This window comes from Rana temporaria, chromosome 2 (assembly GCF_905171775.1).
Source record: "Rana temporaria chromosome 2, aRanTem1.1, whole genome shotgun sequence".
NCBI lineage: Eukaryota > Metazoa > Chordata > Amphibia > Anura > Ranidae > Rana > Rana temporaria.
This window is the reverse complement of record NC_053490.1, coordinates 365,578,517-365,597,477: the sequence shown is the minus strand read 5'-3', so window position 1 is coordinate 365,597,477 and position 18,961 is coordinate 365,578,517. Positions and strand designations below refer to the sequence as shown.

The 18,961-nt window shown below is 47.0% G+C and overlaps 1 protein-coding gene across 5 annotated transcripts in view; it reads left to right on the top strand.

Moving 5' to 3' along the window:
• Nucleotides 1–8,821: 8,821 nt before the first annotated feature.
• TFEB (transcription factor EB) overlaps nucleotides 8,822–18,961 on the top strand; it is a 111,519-nt gene continuing 101,379 nt past the window's right edge. For 4 of the 5 annotated variants that reach the window (XM_040337669.1, XM_040337671.1, XM_040337670.1 and 1 more), the window contains exon 1: nucleotides 8,823–9,041. The gene's annotated coding sequence lies outside the window, so the exon portion shown is untranslated. Of the gene's footprint in view, nucleotides 9,042–18,961 lie in introns of all 5 variants that reach the window. The other variant, XM_040337674.1, reaches the window with a different exon arrangement.

The following is an 18,961-nucleotide window of genomic DNA, read 5'->3' as shown; positions in this document are numbered from 1 at the left end:
AGGGAGGTACAAGAGTGAGGGGGATGAGAGAGATGGGCTGAAAGAGAGAGAGGGGAGTGAAAGAGAGAAGGGGGAGTGAAATCGGGGGGTGAAAGAGAGGGGATGAGAGAAAAGGGGGTGAAAGTGAGAGAGAGAGAGAAAGAGAGAGGGGGGGGTGAAAGATAGAGGGGTGAAAGAGAAAGCGAGACAATGGGTGAGAGTAAGGGGGAGAGAGAGAGAGAGAGAGATGGAGTGTGAAAGAGAGAGGGGGTGAAAGAGAAAGGGAGAGGGGATGAGAGAGAGGAGGGTTGAGAGACAGAGGGGTGGATCGTGGGTTCTCACAGTGGTGGGGCACTTACTGTGGAGTGCAGCGCTCAGTTAGCGAGCCATTGTTGATAGTGCTGTGTGGCCCTAGGGGTTAGGCTGGGCCCCGGGGTTGTCCCCCAGCTCAGAAATGGCAGAGGATTTCCCCTGCCATATAGTCCAGAATCAAGTAGAGAAAGAAAAAGACAGGTGGGGGAAGCAGAGCCCAGACTGAGCTGACAGTGTGATCGGATCCAGCCCAGTATACTAAGTGACACTCAGGGGCAGATTCACAGAGATCGGCGTATCTCTGTGCGGGCGTAACGTATCTCATTTACGTTACGCCGCCGCAAGTTTTTCAGGCAAGTGCTTTATTCACAAAGCACTTGCCTGTAAAGTTGCGGCGGCGTGGCGTAAATCACCCGGCGGAATTTAAATTCGGCGGGTAGGGGGCGTGTTTATTTAAATGAAGCGCGTCCCCGCGCCAAACGAACTGCGCATTCGCCGTCCCTAAAATGTCCCGGCGTGCATTGCTCTAAATGACGTCGCAAGGACGTCATTGGTTTTGACGTGGACGTAAATTACGTCCAGCACCATTCACGGACGACTTACGCAAACAACGTAATTTTATAAATTTTCGACGTGGGAACGACGGCCATACTTAACATTGACTGCGCCGCATAGACCCAGAGGCAACTTTACGCCGGGAAAAGCCTAACGTAAACGTCGTAACTTTATTACGTCGGCCGCGCGTACGTTCGTGAATTTGCGTATCTAGCTAATTTGCATATTCGACGGGGAAATCGACGGAAGCGCCACCTAGCGGGCAAAAAAAAAATTGCATTTAAGATCCAACGGCGTAAGAGACTTACACCTGTCGGATCTAATGGCTATCTATGCGTAACTGATTCCAAGAATCAGTCGCATAGATACGACGGCCCAGATTAGGACTTACGACGGCGTACATGGCGCTGCGCCGTCGTAAGCCCTTTGAGAATCTGGGCCTCAGTGTATATAGAAATCAGGGTTATTAGATAGGGTAGGGAATAGCACCTGGTGGATGGGCACTGAACTGAAACACTCAGCCTGGCTGGTAGAGATTAAAGAAGCGTGACATACAACTGCTGGCCTGGCGATCACATACTGACTTGCTGCTGTGCTGCACACAGATTGCCAGCTCCGAGACTAGTCCGTTCTGCAGTGCACACTCCCGCCTTCCAGCAACAGCTTTCGCTTACGGACTGTGGCCCCATCCCTCCCTCATCCCCATAGCTCCATGAGACCTCTCCCAGCGTTGCATCAACTGCTGGCAGGTATGGGCAGGAGGGGCGGACTGAGCCTCTCATGGGGCCCCCTACTGACCCTGAGCCCTCTGACACTGCCTGATTGCCCGAATTGTTAGCCTGCCCCTGCTTGCGGCTTAGTTTGACAAAAAGTGGTGCATGAACCTTTTTTTTTCTTTAGGCAGTCTCCCATTCAAGTACTAACCAAGCCCCGACCCTGCTTAGCTTCTGAGATAAGGCGCATGTAGGGTGCTGTTGCTGTAACATGGGTTGTGGCAATTTGATCTGTTCCATTACCGACAATGGGGTGTGGCTTGTCACTTGTCATGCGATTTGAAACTGTCAAATCGCATTACAGATCGCACCAGTGTGAACGGGGGCTCAAAGGTGGCTCAACATAAAATCTTACTTCTCTATCTAGATACAACACACATATATAATATCAACTGAATGTAGCCTACACCTCATTGTGTATGATTATCATACAGCTGTTTCCTTAGGAAAAGTGACTACTGAAACAAAACACTCAGGGATTTGAATTGTTTATATGCTTTCAAACTAGAGTTGCTAACTCATCCCTTTAAACCGCAACACATATGAATTACACAGGTTCTGGGGCAAATTTAATGCAGATAAGCAGGGTGGATTTGATTTAAATCAATTCAATTTAAATCATGATTAAATCACTAGTAAAAAGGCTTGATTTAAATCATCATTTTTAAGCAACGGTCATTTCTATCCTGCAGTGGCTCCTCCTTTGACTCACTGACGGTCCCATTCACTTTAATGGGATGGCTGGTGATACGGCAGTGACACAACAAGGTGAGGGACGTGGCAGCAGCAGGTGAGTGGATGCCCAGTAACAGGCGCTACCATGATGGATCTGAAATTACAGGTGCTCTTTAAATGTAAGGACTTATTCTTGCTGGTGGTTAGAAACTTTAATAATTGCAAACAAAATGAAGGTTTCCCATTTAGAATAATAAGCTGTCCTGTTAGTAATACAGCGATATCAGAACCGATTCAATCATACAGTTTGTAGTGTACATAGATTTGAAAAACAATGGGATAAAGGAATATTCCTGAACTTTGGTTTATCTTATAGTTACTGTGAAATTGTGTGAATGCATCAATGCAGTGCATGTTATCTCAGCTTGCAGAGCTTGGATTCATTGAATGAGTTTTCCAAAAATTTAAATATTGCAGAATATACAGCCTCATAATCTCAATTTCATGCTGAATAATGTACCTTAAAGGGGTTGTAAAGACAAAAATATTTTCCTCTTAAATTAAAGTCTGACAGTAGCTGATAAAGTAAAAAGTAATGTTTTGCATTATAACTACCGTATTTATCGCGGTATAACGCGCTCCCGCGTATACCGCGCACCCCTAAAGTTGCCCCCGAAATTCCTGTAAAAAAAAAAGTTATATGATTGTATTACTTACAGTTTTGGTGTCTTCCCAGCGTCCATCGTCCGGTCTGGCTTCCGTCTGCGGCCTCAATGGTGTCCTCCCGGCTACTCCAGCGCGCGCCTCAAGTCGAGTCCCCGCGCTCAGTTCAAACGCCTCCGCCGACATATACTGAGTGCAGTACACTCGGGTACATTCGGCAAGGCTCGGCTTCGCTCACGCTCACGCTCTGTGACGTTTATGCGTGAGCACGAGCGAAGCCGAGACTAGCCGAATGTACCCGAGTGTACTGCACTCGGTATATGACGGCGCAGGATTTCAAACTGAGCGCGGGAAGCGGCTATCGGCGTATATCGCGCACCCACGATTTTCCCCTTATTTTAAGGGGAAAATAGTGCGCGATATACGCCGATAAATACGGTAGTTTGATACCTGTTGAAATCTAGCTGTTTTATTCACCTCCAGCACTCCTGAATCATTATTCTCACTGACTTCCTGGTTTGCGGTGCGCATTCATTCTTGCTACATCACGGCCTAATGGGAACTACAGTTCTTATTAGGCTTAGCCTCCATGCCTGTGAGGGATAAGAGCATCTTCACGCAGGGCTGTAGTCATAGGGAGGGGGTGAGCACATTCTGCTTTCCACCATGCAAAACGGCTCAGATGCTGGTGGAAAGCAAGAAGAGGAGTGACAGGAAATGGCATTTTCAAACCTGGATTACTGTATTTTGGAGGTCAAAAGGAAAAACCAGGTAAGTGATATTTAAATGCTCTAGCTTACAGCAATCAATTGATCTAATAAAAAACAAACCTTTAGTGTTCCTTTAAAGTAGAGCTCCATAGTATTCTCCTTGAGCAACAACTTTTGAAAAAGAAAATTTTTTTTTTTTTTTTTACTCACTCAGTAACCACTGTTGCTATGGGGTCCCTTCTATTCTGCCACTTCTGGCCCGCAACAATTGACGCTTGTGCTCCTGGGAGATGTGTGTAATCTTTCCCAGGAGTCAGTGGGCAGCGCCAAAAGACTATAATTGCGTTGTTTAGAAACCTGAAATGATGCGAACAAAGGCAACAACGGGGTGGGCACTTCCTGACCGCTGTTATGGCAACAACATAATAATCCCTGCGCCCTGTGTAAACAGAGCATGCGCAAGAACGGGAGGTGCACGCTGGGTATCCAGCATCACCATATCCAGGAAGAGAATGCTAGTGGGCTTCACATGCCCACACTAGAGATTGAAGCGCTCTGCAGAACAGAAATAAAATTACTATAAAAAAATGGGAATTGATTGCCGATTTCATTAATAACATGGATTAACAGTGCTTAAAATTGTTTCAAAGTATAGATTACTTTGAAAAAAGAAAAAAAAAATCTGTGTGGAACTCTGCAGGTCCGCCCAGAAAAAACATCGAAATCTAAAACTAGCAGCTACACATACTGCATCTGCTGGCTTTTAATAATAGGACACTTACCTGTCCTGGAGTCCAGCGATGTCGGCACCGCAGCTGATGTTTCCATCAGCTGTCGGGTGCTGCTGCATCATTGCGAGTAAGGGAACTCGGCAGTGTAGCCTTACGGCTTTACGCCGGGAACCCTACTGCGCAAGGCCCCGCTCCTCTCTCTGAATGGCCTGGCGAAAAGGGGGAGGAGGGAGCCCCGCGGTGACGTATTGGCTACATATCAGCATTAAAAACACAAATATGAATAAATAAATACAATATAAATAATTAAATAGAAAACTATCTTTAGATTTTTCCTCCAAAACATTTTATCAAAATAAATTTAATGAAAAAAAATCAGATAAAAAAAAAAAAAACAGATTTACATTAAAAAAATCTGATTTATTTATTTATTTTTTAAACTCATTGATTTTTATCCACCCTGCAGATAATTCATCAAGTGAGTTAGTCTGGGTGACAGGGGTACCACGATTCTGTTTGCGTAGCGAACGGTGTGTCATTGGAAGTGACGAGGATCGCAAGCGCGTCCCACGATTTGCCATGATTTGGTATCGTGGGCACCAGGATTGCCACCTCACCCCTTTAAATCCAAACACATACCAATTACACAGGTTCTGTGGCTGATTAACCACCTCAGCCCCGGAAGATTTGGCTGCTCAATGACCAGGCCATTTTTTTGCGATTTGGTTCTGCGTCGCTTTAACTGACAATTGCGCGGTCGTGTGACGATGTACCCAAACAAAATAATTTTTTTCCCACAAATAGAGCTTTCTTTTGGTGGTATTTGATCATCTCTGTGGTTTTTATTTTTTGAGCTATAAACAAAAGAAGCGACAATTTAAAAAAAAAACACAATGGGCCAGATCCACAAAGAAGTTACGCTGGCGTATCTATTGATACGCCGCGTAACTTCTATTTTGCTCCGGCGTATCTTTGTTTTGTATCCACAAAACAAGATACGCCTGAAGCTGTGCTAGATCCGACTGGCGTACGTCTTAGTACACCGTTGGATCTAAGGTGCATTTTTACGCTGGCCGCTAGGTGGCGTTTCCGTCAATTTCCGCGTTGAGTATGCAAATTAGCTAGATACGGCGATCCACGAACGTACGTCCGGCCGGCGCATTTTTTACGTCGTTTCCGTAAGGCTTTTTTCGGCGTATAGTTACCCCTGCTATATGTTAAGTATGGACATCGTTCCCACGTCGAATTTTGAAAATTTTACGTCGTTTGCGTAAGTCGTTCGCGAATAGGGCTTTGCGTAGAATGACGTTCACGTCGTAAGCATTGGCTTGTTGCGGGTTAATTTTGAGCATGCGCACTGGGATGCCCCCACGGTCGGCGCATGCGCCGTTCAGAAAAAACGTCATTTACGTCGGGTCACAATGTATTAACATAAAACACGCCCCCATCTCATCTAAAGGCAAAATGAAGTAAGGTAATGTAATTTTGCCCAGGAGAGCCAATCTGCCATAGTAAAACTGCGGCGGCTGGTCTGTAACCGCTTAAGGTAGTAATTAACCACTTAAGCCCCGGACCATTTCGCTGGCCAAAGACCAGAGCACTTTTTGCGATTCACCACTGCGCCGCTTTAACTGACAATTACGTGGTCGTGCAACGTGGCTCCCAAACAAAATTGACGTCCTTTTTCCCCACAAATAGAGCTTTCTTTTGGTGGTATTTGATCACCTCTGCGGTTTTTATTTTTTGCGCTATTAAACAAAAACAAAAATTCTATATAATTCTATATTTTTTTACTTTTTGCTATAATAAATATCCCCCAAAAATCTTTAAAAAAATATATAAAAACATATTTTTGGCCAAAAAAACCCAAAAAAAACGCAATAAGCCTTATGGTATTTTTATTATAATTTTTTATTTTTCACTAGTAATGGCGGCAATCTGCGATGTATATTGTGACTGCCACTTTATGACGGACACATCGGACACTTTTGGGACCATGATCTTTTTTACAGCGAACAGTGCTATAAAAATGCACTGCTTACTGTGAAAATTACACTGACAGTGAAGGGGTTAACCACTAGGTGGTGCTGAAGGGGTTAAGTGTGTCCTAGGGAGTGCTTCTAACTGTAGGGGGATGGGCTGTGTGTGAGACGACAGTGATCACTGCTTCCGATTACAGGAAGCGGTGATCAGTGTCCTGTCACTAGGAAGACTGGGGAAATGCTTGTTTACATCAGCATTTCCCCGTTCTTCCTCTCCGTGAGACAATCGTGGGTATTCCCGTGGACATCAAGTCCGCGAGGCATGCAGACATCGAGTCCGCGGGACCCGTGGTCAGACTCACGGAGCTCACGGCGGGCGTGCGTACGTCCACATTGCCGCTTCTTAAAGGGGACGTATATATGTCCATCTGCCTGCCCGTGCCATTCTTCCGACGTATATCGTCGTGCGATGGTCGGCAAGCGGTTAAACTCACTTGGTGCCTTCTCTGCATTAAATAAGCCTCAGAAAATGTGTAATTTATATATGTTCGGGATTAAAGGGATGAGATGCAGGCAGTGGCGTCACTAGGGTTGGTGTCACCCGGTGCGGTAAAACATGGTGTCACCCCCCCTCTGTCTAGGCTGCCCAGCACCAAGCAGGCAGCGCACGGGGCGCACCCCAAACCAGCCCCTGTAAATTATAGCATAGGGCAGTATAGTGGCAGGTTAGGGTAGTATAGAGTGGTATAGTGGCAGGTTGGTGTAGTGGGGTGGTATAGGACAGGTTAAGGTGGTATAGGGCATGTTGGGGTGATATAGGGTAGTTTGGGGTGGTAAAGGGCAAGTTAGGGTTGCATAGGGCAGGTTGGGGTGGTATAGGGCAAGTTAGGGTGGTACAGGGCAGGTTGGGGTGGTATAGTGCAAGTTAGGGTGGCATAGGGCAAGTTGGGATGGCATGGGAAAGGTTGGGGTGGTACAGGGCAAGTTAGGGTGGCATTGGGCAGGTTGGGGTGGTATAGGGAAAGTTATGGGCAGGCTGGGGTGGTACAGGGCTGTTTGGGGGGGGGGGGGGGTACCGGGCAGGCTGGGGTGGTAAAGGGCTGTTTGGGGTGGTACAGGGCAGGCTGGGGTAGTACAGGGCAGGCTGGGATTACACAGGGCAGGCTGGGCATGTCAGCTAAAAAAAAAAAAACGGGATGGTGTCACCCCTCTAGCGCATGGGTCTTCAAACTACGGTCCTCCAGTTGTTTAGGAACTACACTTCCCATCATGCCTAGTCATGTCTGTGAATGTCAGTGTGTTACAATGCCTCATGGGATGTGTAGTTCTACAACAGCTGGAGGGCCATAGTTTGAGGATCCCTGCTCTAGCGGGTGTCACCCGGTGCAGACCGCACCCCCCCTAGCAACGCCTCTGGATGCAGGGCCCGTGCTACCACTAGGCAAACTAGGCAGCCGCCTAGCGCGCCCTTGCCGCTGATGTTCCTACTCTCTACAGCAAGCAACTAAGTCTCGGCATCAGCAGGCAGCCACCGCTCCGTTCGCACATAGTGTCAGAGGCGCAGCAGTGACGGAGGACTGTGTCTCGACTACCGAATGAATGGAAGCAAGCAAACATTCATTAATAGGCACTGGTAGGCTGCATTGATGGGCGCTGGAGAGGCTGCGTTGATGGGCACTGGTGAGGCTGCATTTGATGGGTGCTGGTGAGGCTGCATTTGATGGCAGCTTCATTAAAAAGGTAGGGTGTACATGGGCAGGGAAAAGGGGGTGGAGTCGGGGGTGGGGTTAAAAAATCCTTGTACCAGCCCTGATGAGGTGGCAACCCTAGCGGGCAGGCATGGGAACGAAGCCTCAATTAGCCTTAATCAGCCACAGAACCTGTGTAATTATTATGTGTTTGGTTTTATTGAGGGATGAGGCGGCAACAACCCATCTTTCTTTTACAAAGAAGGCATCAAATATCTGACAAAGGATCCAAACTTTTTGCATCAGTCGATTTCTAAAACCGTCCAATACTCTACTACTGTTTCAGCTACTTTCGCCCACAAAATCCCTGACGTGCTCAAGCTAGGTGTACTTTATTTTGTTTTGCGTTTGATTTGTGGTCGCTGTGCCTTTAAAGCTAAGAGGACGAGGAAGAGCCTCGGAAACAAACGAGTCCAGTCATCCTCACGAGAAGAGACCAGCTCTCAGCGCTGTCCAACGTAATGACACGTATTCTCCACTAGAGGGAGGGGGGTTCACACTGATTGATATACAGAATTCGCGCAGACGCGTCTCCTTGCATAGAGCAACGGCGAGCTTTCCTTTGTATCAGTCCTAAGTAATTATATGCACAGTTTTTCTCTCCACTCTTATACACAAACATCAGAAGACTAGGCCCCATCAAACTAACGTTGCCCTTAACAAACATGGCGCACTCGTGTTTGTGTATGTGTTCTCCCATGAGCATCTCCGGCGGGGAACTCCATCTCCCGGTCTCCTCTAAGGCTCGAGGGCTCCCCCTGGTGACCGAATTGCAGTCCGCTGTGACAGAAGCCGATGACAGCAGTTGACGTGCGGACTGCGTAGCGGGCTTTGGAGTTTACAGAGGCAACATTTACTGGGTGCGCCTGCCAATCTCCACCGACATCAATAGAGGGGACACGTGCCAGCCGAGGTGAGACACACTGGGTGACCTTCAGGAGGACACGGGAGCCGGGCACCCCGGGGGGAGAGAAGAGGGGGGCAACGACGACACCCGCAGAGTACCGGGGAGTGCCTAAGTGGGCGGAGCTCCGGTGACACCTGTCAGTGGTCGGACACATCCGGCCAGCGGGAGGTTATTGAGGTCATAGCCGCCTCTGTACCTGAGTGCTGGTGACAGGAGGAGGGCAGTGCCATCTCTGGTGCCCACCCTGTGTGTGGTGCCCTAACTTCTAATACTTCTATTCTATACATCCTGGAGGGGTGGCATCTCCACTACTGAGGGCAGGTGTCGCTGCCAGCATGACAATACAATGTGTTTATGGATATAGTGCCACCTAGTTACACACTAGTCATCTACACCAGCCCCTGCCCTCAAAACATTAGAACAATCTCCTTGGGATCTACCAACAACTTGCCTGATTGGATACAGATTCATTCGGTAGGTGCTCAAATGACATAAAGTCCAACGTTGATCATACAAAGATTGTATGGCCAGATTAGCCATACACGATACAATCGCCTTTAGAGTTACCAAAACCAGGTAATAGGAGGACAAACCTTAACCACTTAAAGCGGGGTTCACCCTAAAAACTATTTTCTAACATTACATTTACATGATTTTCGACAATGACAGTATGCAGTTTTTTTTTTTTGCTGTACATACCTCGTACAGCTATTTTCTTCCCTGGCTTCTGGGTAGTGAATCCCACGGGAGTGGGCAATCCTATCCAGCAGGTGATTGACGTGATGACAAAACCTACCCCCCCCCCATCGCATAAGGAGCGTCACGAGTTGCCGAAAGAAGCCGAACGGCGGTGCGCAGGCGCCGTATAGCGCCGACTCGCCTGTTTTTTACACTTGGTGTTTACAAGTTACATTTTTTTTCTAGAAAATGACTGTGTGTGTGTGTGTATATATATATATATATATATATATATTATATATACACACACATTATTATTTTTTCAGCGACTTTAGAGAATAAAATGGCGGTTGTGGCAATACTTTCTGACACACCATAATTGCGCAACGGTTTTCCAAACGCAATTTTTTTGAAAAAAATACACTTTTAATTAAAAATTAAGAAAATAGTAAAGTTAGCCCCCTTTTTTTTTTTTCATTGTGAAAGATAATGTTATGCCGAGTAAATTGATACCCAACATGTCACGCTTCAAAATTGCGCCCGCTCGTGGAATGGCGACACACTTTGACACTTAAAAATCTCCATAGGCGACGTTTAAAAATTTCTACAGGTTACCAGTTTTGAGTTACAGAGGAGGTCCAGGGCTAGAATTATTGCTCTCGCTCTAATGATCGTGGCGATACCTCACATGGGTGGTTTTAACATGGGCGCGACTTACGTATGTGCTCGCTTCTGTGCCTCGAGCATGGCGGGACAGAGCGCTTTCATTTTTATTTTATTTTTTATTATTATTCATTTTACTTTTTTTTTTTACACTATCCCTTTAAAAAATAATTGGGAACACTTTTATTCCTATTACAAGGAATGTAAACATCCCTTGTAATAGAAAAAAAAGCATGACAGGTCCTCTTTAATGTGAAATTTGTAAAAAAGACCTCAGATCTCATATTTACACTTAAATGCAAAAGAAAAAAAAAATATTTTTTTTTCAATACATTTTTTAATTGTTACTTTTAAGACCATTGGGCGGAAGTGACATTTGACGTCGCTTCTTTCCTCTACTGGTATGGAGTCGAGTGGCCGGGCCTTCTTTCCCTCACTTGACATCTTTCCCTCGTCTCTGACGATCCGGTAAGCGGTGGAGATGACCAGGACGTGGTGGGTGGGCACCTCTCCCGCCGCCGCCAATAAAAGTGAGCTTGTGGCAAATCTGCCCCAGAGACCACTTTTATCCAAAGGTGGACCGCTTGTAAAAATAACGGGGTTATGGAAGCTATCTGCTTCAAAGTACCGACGTTTAACGATGGCGGGCAGTCTCTGGAAGTGGTTAAACTTTTTGTTTTTGTTTTGAACAGGGTTGAGAGGGATTAGAGCCCCTGCCAAGTTTTTATGTCCTCGTTCTGGAGATTTTTCCTCTCTTTTTGTCTTGGTGACCGTTGTAAGTGAAAAATCTCCAGAACAGGAATAGAGAGGGAATCTTCCAGTGGGGACATTAGTTCTGGTGACACGCTGAGATTTCCTCACTTTGGAGGGATTTCTTCTCACTTCCTGTTTTGGCTGTGTGAGGGTAGGTAAAAGGAGCGCCCAATTAGGAGCAAAATGAAGGTAAATATGTAGGCCCGGATCCACGAAGAAGTTACGCTGGCGTATCTATTAATACGCGGCGTAACTTCTAGGATTCTCCGGCGTATCTTTTCTCTGTATTCAGAAAACAAGATACGCCGGAATTTGGCTAAGATCCGACTGGCGCAAGCCTCTTACGCCGTCGTATCTTAGCTGCATATTTACGCTGGCGGCTAGGTGGAGCGTCCGTAGATTTACGCGAGGAATATGCAAATTAGGTAGATATGCCGATTCACAAACGTACGTCCGCCCGGTGCATTTTTTTACGTCGTTTACATAAGGCTTTTTCCGGCGTAAAGTTACCCCTGCTATATGAGGCGTACGCAATGTTAAGTATGGACGTCGGCCACCGTCAAATTTTTTACGTAGTTTGCGTAAGTCGTTCGCGAATAGGGCTGTGCGTAAGTTACGTTCACGTCTAAAGCATTGACGATTTGCGGCGTAATTTGGAGCATGCGCACTGGGATTCTTTCACGGACGGCGCATGCGCCGTTCGTAAAAAACGTCAAATACGTGGGGTCACGATTAGTTTGCATAGAACACGCCCCCAACCAGCCTCTTTTGAATTATGCGTGCTTACGCCAGCAGATTTACGCTACGCCACCGTAACTTTAGAGGCAAGTGCTTTGTGAATACAGCACTTGCCTCTCAAGGTAGCGGCGGCATAGCGTAACTACGATACGCTACGCCTGCCTAAAATTACGCCGCGCTACGTGGATCTGGCCTATAGTCATTTTATTGAATAGCAAAACATGATAAAGCCCAATGCGTTTCGGGGGAAACAAAGACTCCCCCCTTCTTCAGGGTTGCTGCTATATTGCTAGTAGTAGCTGAGGAGATATCCCAAACTGGCAGTGGCTGTGACCCCGAACACTGCTGTATATTCCGGCGGTGGGTGACAGCATAGCGCCCCTATGCTGCCACCACCGGAATAAACAGCAACATTACCTGAAGGGGGGAGACTTTGTTCCCCAAAACGCGTTGGCTTTATCATGTATTGCGACTTTTAATAAAACAAATACGTATTCACCTTTTTTTTTTGCTTCGAATTGGATATCAGCGCTCTTTTTACCTACCCTCACAAGTATTTGCGGAAACAACCTTGAGACCGTACCTAGAGGTAGCAGCCCAAGCCCCTCAAAAGGGCTCACTGCCACCCTTTTGTCGAGTTGGGCTGGATTCATCGGGAGCAAACTCTTCAACACGCCCCCAGCAATTCTTCACCCACTCATAAACCCCCAACCAAGTGAGTGAGTCAGCGCAGTCTCCAGCCTTTTAGAGCTGTTTTGGCTATGGGACAGGAAGTGGAGGGAACTCTCCTCTGTGGGACACAGATTGGGGGGGGGGGGACTGATGGGTTATAATCCTCTTTTACTATATCCCCAAAAAAGTCTTCTTTCACTTTCACTCTCAGTGATATTGGTGACCAGGAGAATCTCCCTAATGGGGGTACAGACAGAGGTTAAAGTGGATGTAAACCCCTAAATTTTTTTAATGATGTCACAATGTAGAGTATAAGATTTCCTATCATCTGTGCCCAGTCTTGCCACAAAGCGTTAATCCAGCTGTTATGCCCCTCACTACACGTGACTGAGGTGTATTCGGACACACTGTTAACTCCTCTCATACCAATGCATTCCAGTAAGCGCAGAATCCTTTTGAACTTTTATTAGTACAAGACAGAGTAAAACTGAAACGGATACAAACAAGTACAATTAGTAAATAATCACACAATTAGGGCATCCCTAACTAACTAGCTAGAGACACAAAGGTAAACGTACCGGAGATGGATCGGTATGGCTGACGTGGGATAGAACTCAGCAGACATGTGCTTGCTTCCAAGGAGAAAATGGAAAAGAAAGGCCTGAAGATGGAGCAAAGCCTCATAGGATTGAAATACGGAGGCTTGCATGGGTCAAACTAATAAACTATTCTAGCTGACTGTATTAAGATGGAACTAGTGCAGTTAAACAGAATGTCTATTAGATGGCAGCATTGATTTAATTCAAACAAACTAAAGTCAATGAAGACTATGAGCCTTATTTAATGAAGGCATGACACCAGCTCTGAGCAATATTATTTTTTCAGTGAGATAAACAGACAAACAAGAGAAAACTTTTGTCCGTTCTTCCCCCCTTGCTGTGAGTGACAGGTTATTTACATCTCTCATGCACTAGCCTGGAGACGGACATTATTTTTTAATTCCCACCCGACTCCTTTTCCGAAGTCATGTGGTTACTTTTCTGGATTTTGACTGGATGTTAGTGATCATAGCAGAATTCAGTTTAAGCAATACACTGGACAAAATGCATGTTGACAAGGGGAGTGTAGAGGTAGGCAGGGAGTCTACTGACATCACGACTCCACCCACCGAGCTCCAGACAACAGATCCACCCCCAGAATCTGCAGTTTTTCAGTTCTTATAACAGACAGAGGGGAGACATCTGACAGGTAAGGATACATGCAGGAGGCATCTCGGCACTATGGCAGTCATTTAGAAAGGATGAGAGTGGGTTTACATCCACTTTAACCTAACAGGTATTCTAATCCCTCTCCACTAAAGTTTTTCCTTTAGTTATACTTTATCCATCCAATTAGTATCTGTCATGGATCTTAAGATATTAAAGTGTTTCTACTTGACATCTGTTACACAGGAGAGGGACATTCAATGCAAGGACACCGGCTATTGAAATGCTAAGTGGAACCAGCTAGAGAAATACCTTTTATTGTGCTCTGCAGGCTAAGAGCGGGTGTCGGAGACACTCCGTCTGGCTAAAAAAACTATGGATTGAAGGTTAATTGAATCTAGAATGTATGTGTGAAGATGTATGTGTTTATTGTTCTAAAGGTCAGAAGCCTCCTGTCAGCTGTATTGAATTAGCATTCTATTGTCTAAAGCAATGTAACCTCTCAGAGGTAGTAATTAAGTAGACCGGGTTATTGCGTACATTGATTACCCCCTGGGGCTTCTGTCTCAATACACAAGTCTTTCTATCCAAGCTATTGGACCAATCCCTGTTGACAATTTCAAGTCCTCATTTGCATGGTCAAGGAGGACTTGAGTGAAGACTGGATATACTTTACAATTGACCAATAGGAAAGCGGTTGTTGGGAGTGGGATGTTCCAAAATTCTGTATAAAAGTGTGCTGTGTACTTGAAAATAAAGAGTCCTGTTGGAACTTACATACAGCCTGCCTGGTGTTTGTTCTTAATGGGTCCGAATGGCACATAGCTGTAATTCGGATCCCGGAACCTTGGATGACTGGACCATCAGACGTTGCAATCTGCAAGCGGACTCACTGGTATCAGAGGAGTGTCGGGAGAGCAGGACCTGGGCGAGGAAGGATCTCGTCACATTGGTTGGCAGCGGTGGGATTTGCTCTCCAGTTACTGGGACAACTCCAAACCACCACCATGAATGACCAGCTATGCAGCCTGGAGGAGAACCATGCTAAAAGACTTGCTTGAGAGCCGTGGAGGAACCGGTGGGAAGAACAAGGCCACCCTGATCATTGCGCTAGCCGAGATGGATCAGAGGGATGGTGATGCAGGACCCCGGTCAGTTGAAGACTTGTTCCAGCAGCGAGTTCAACAGCGGTTGGCATTATATGGTGCGAACCCATCAGAGACCGCCATACAGAATACCATTAGAGACCTCCAGCGGCAGGATGAGAGAGAACGAGAGCGACAACAGAGAGAACGAGAGCGGCAACAGGAGCTGAGAATTGCAGAAATACGGCGATCGGTGACAACGCCTAAAGAAGCAGCACCAAATGAAAGAAGAGGAGAGGTACAGATATCAGTAACCATGGAAGAGGAATTCAGAAGGAGGTTGCGAGAGAAGCAGATACAGCGCAGAGGACCAGTATCAGAGGAGGTCCTGCTTGGATGGTCTGATTCGATCCGCTGCGAACTCTGGAAAGAAGCGCTAGCCCGCGAGCAGCGACACCAGGGAAAAGCTCTCCCCTCCATCCATGTAAGGTACTGGTCACAGTATGAAGTACGGATGCTGTTATTGGGGGAACAACCAAAGCAGGAGTGGACAGCAGAGTTAAGCAGGCTGATCCGGGAAGAGATGCGGTTGGACGAGAGCTACAGAGCCCTCCGGTGGTATGTAGTCCAAGAGTGCCCGTGGTCAGCGGATGACAGCCCCACGGAAGGCTTTGACTATGATGGCCTGGGATTGTTGTATTGGAGGATGTCCAGGGATCCCAACTTTGGGAGCGATCGGGAGTGGCGTTGGGAGGAAATAATGGAGCACAGAGAGCGAAGACTGAATGTCCCGGAAGTGCACTGGTTACAGGAAGATTTGGAATTCCTGGCCGCTCAGGAATGGGAACTGGAAATCGCCTACAAACAGCTGCTAGACTCCGCTCAGCAGCAGGGTGAGGTTCCCTTTACCTGGGACTATGAGGAAATATCAGCTGACAGTGATGAAATCCTGGCTGATGAATCAGCAGTGGAAAATCGGGAGCTTGCCATTCCCAAAGCTGAAGTGCTGACCGCAGGGCCGAGCTCTGCTAACCTCTGCTCAGTACCCATAGCATCTTCTGGGTTCCATGGACAGGAGATGGTGAACCTCTATCCCCAGACACCAGTTGTAGAGACAGGGGATTTGATAGACTTTTCTGCTGAGGAAGAACAACCTGGGGAGCCTCCAGCAGAAGAGCTGGTATCAGGGCCAAACTTCACTGTGCTCTGCCCAGCACCAAGGGCAGTATTTGTGGAGTTACAAGGAACTTCCCCAGCTGAAGCGCTGGTCACAGGACAGAGGGATCAAGACCTCTGCCCCACCCCCGTGGCAGTTCCGGAGGCTCAGGGTGAGAAGATGGCAATCACTCCCCAGCCACAGATTACAGAATGTATGGACTGTTCAGAGGATGTTATGGATTATGCACCCCCAGCAGAAGTGCTGGCAACAGGGCAGAATGCTAGCCATCTCTGCCCAGCACTGGGACCAACTGTGGAGTTCCAGGGAGCCGGGGCGGTTGGCCCCCCTCCCCAGCAACAAGCTGAGGTAGTAAAGCTGTTACTCCCAGCTGAATCACTGGCAGCAGGGCAGGATGCTACTGGCTGCTGCACACAACTACAGCTTGAGCGGATATCGGTGGATGGGACTGTGGTCCCCACTCACAGCAACCCAGCGGAAGAGCTGGCAACAGAGCAGAGTGCCCCGGGCCTCTGCTCTCAACTAACAGAAGAGGGGGTTCCTGTGGTAGTGGATGGGACTCCGATCTCCACAGACACAACCCCAGAAAATGGTGCGGCACTGAGACAGGAGGATGTCGGCTTTGCTTTGCAAGCACCGGGGGATTTTTACCTAGCATCAGTGGATGGGACTGCAGTCTCCACTGGTATACCCCAGGAATGGTGGCCAGTTGGCCCAGATTCCCAATGGCATGATGAACTGAGCCCAGCCACCCTGTCTTCTCTCCAGCGGCTGAAAGGACTCCAGGGAGAAGGGCCAGTCCAGGCCTCTCCCCAGCGGCAGGCGTGTTCTCTGAGAGAGGCAGAGATGGGCTGGGTGAGTAATGCTCTGTTTGGGACAAGGTATCTGGGGTACTGGGTGGGTACCGGAATTGGGATCTCTCCCAGGGTTAGTCTCCTGCCAAAGGGGGAGATGTGTGACAGACCTAGCCGGGACAGGGGCTTTTGGAGAGGACTGAATGTGAGCCTCTTGCCGTCCGATTATGGGCCAGGACCTCAAAACAGGAAGGCAGATGGGTCATCCCAGCGGACAGTCCTGGAACCTTAAGACTACTTTTCCAACATCCTCGAGTTGACCCGTTTGGGTCCCACTGCGGCTGTTGGACTGTTTCCCAGGGGAAGTAATGTCATGGATCTTAAGATATTAAAGTGTTTCTACTTGACATCTGTTACACAGGAGAGGGACATTCAATGCAAGGACACCGGCTATTGAAATGCTAAGTGGAACCAGCTAGAGAAATACCTTTTATTGTGCTCTGCAGGCTAAGAGCGGGTGTCGGAGACACTCCGTCTGGCTAAAAAAACTATGGATTGAAGGTTAATTGAATCTAGAATGTATGTGTGAAGATGTATGTGTTTATTGTTCTAAAGGTCAGAAGCCTCCTGTCAGCTGTATTGAATTAGCATTCTATTGTCTAAAGCAATGTAACCTCTCAGAGGTAGTAATTAAGTAGACCGGGTTATTGCGTACATTGATTACCCCCTGGGGCTTCTGTCTCAATACACAAGTCTTTCTATCCAAGCTATTGGACCAATCCCTGTTGACAATTTCAAGTCCTCATTTGCATGGTCAAGGAGGACTTGAGTGAAGACTGGATATACTTTACAATTGACCAATAGGAAAGCGGTTGTTGGGAGTGGGATGTTCCAAAATTCTGTATAAAAGTGTGCTGTGTACTTGAAAATAAAGAGTCCTGTTGGAACTTACATACAGCCTGCCTGGTGTTTGTTCTTAATGGGTCCGAATGGCACATAGCTGTAATTCGGATCCCGGAACCTTGGATGACTGGACCATCAGACGTTGCAATCTGCAAGCGGACTCACTGGTATCAGAGGAGTGTCGGGAGAGCAGGACCTGGGCGAGGAAGGATCTCGTCACAGTATCCAATCAGACAGGCCCTTGTACTATATCATTTACGGTAAATCCAAAGGTGAACACACACTATACATTCTGATTGTACAATCTACTGCATGTAGCATGAGGGCCTGCCTGATTAGATACCAATTACAAGTGTTGTTTAGGTTTGTCTCCATATTATTTGGTTTTAGGAAATGAGATTGCACAATCAGATTGTATAGTCTTTCTAAAGTTGATCATGCTTTATGCCCCTTTCACACTTGTGTGACTTTTCCTGCGACTTTGGACATCAGCTTTGCATGATAAGTCGTACCCCACGATTCCTAATTAATCGACTTTAAAGTAGTCCCTGTACTACTTTGGTTTGATGCGAGTTGAGGTCCATATAGACCTCAAGTTTACACCGGCATTCCGTGAAATCCCATCAAAATCGTGCAACTTTCCAGCCCCGGCAGTGTGAAAAGGGTCTTGTACAATCAGATTGTACACCTCTGGCTAATCACTTTTAGATTAAGGGTACTTTCACACTGAGGCGCTTGGTGCGCTGGCGGTAAAGCGCCAATATTTTTAGCTGCGTTTTACCGTCACGTTTGCCAACCGTCCGCAAAAACGCCGCTTTGTGGGCGGTTTGGAGGCGCTACCCCATTGATTTCAATGGTCAGGGTATTTTTACCTCTCCTACTGTGCCTCAAATATGCGGCTGGCAGGACTTTTTTTAACGTCCCACCGGTGCAACGTTTCAGTGTGAAAGCCCTCAGGCTTGTGTCCTAGGCCGTGATTTGACGCGGGACCCCAGTGCCCCAAGGCAAGAGTGCTAACCACTAAGCCGCTGTGTTGACCTAGAATGCCAAAAAAAACGAGCGTTCCAGATAATATGCTTAGCTTTGGTCACAAAATCGTGTAGCATTGGGATGGATTTACTAAAACTGGAAAATCTGGTACAGCTCTGCAATCAGCTTCCAGTTTTTTTTTTTTCCCCATCAAGGCTTAATTGAAAAAGCTGAAGTTAGAAGCTGATTGGCTGAGTAAACCAACCCCACAATATCACGTTCATCTGGA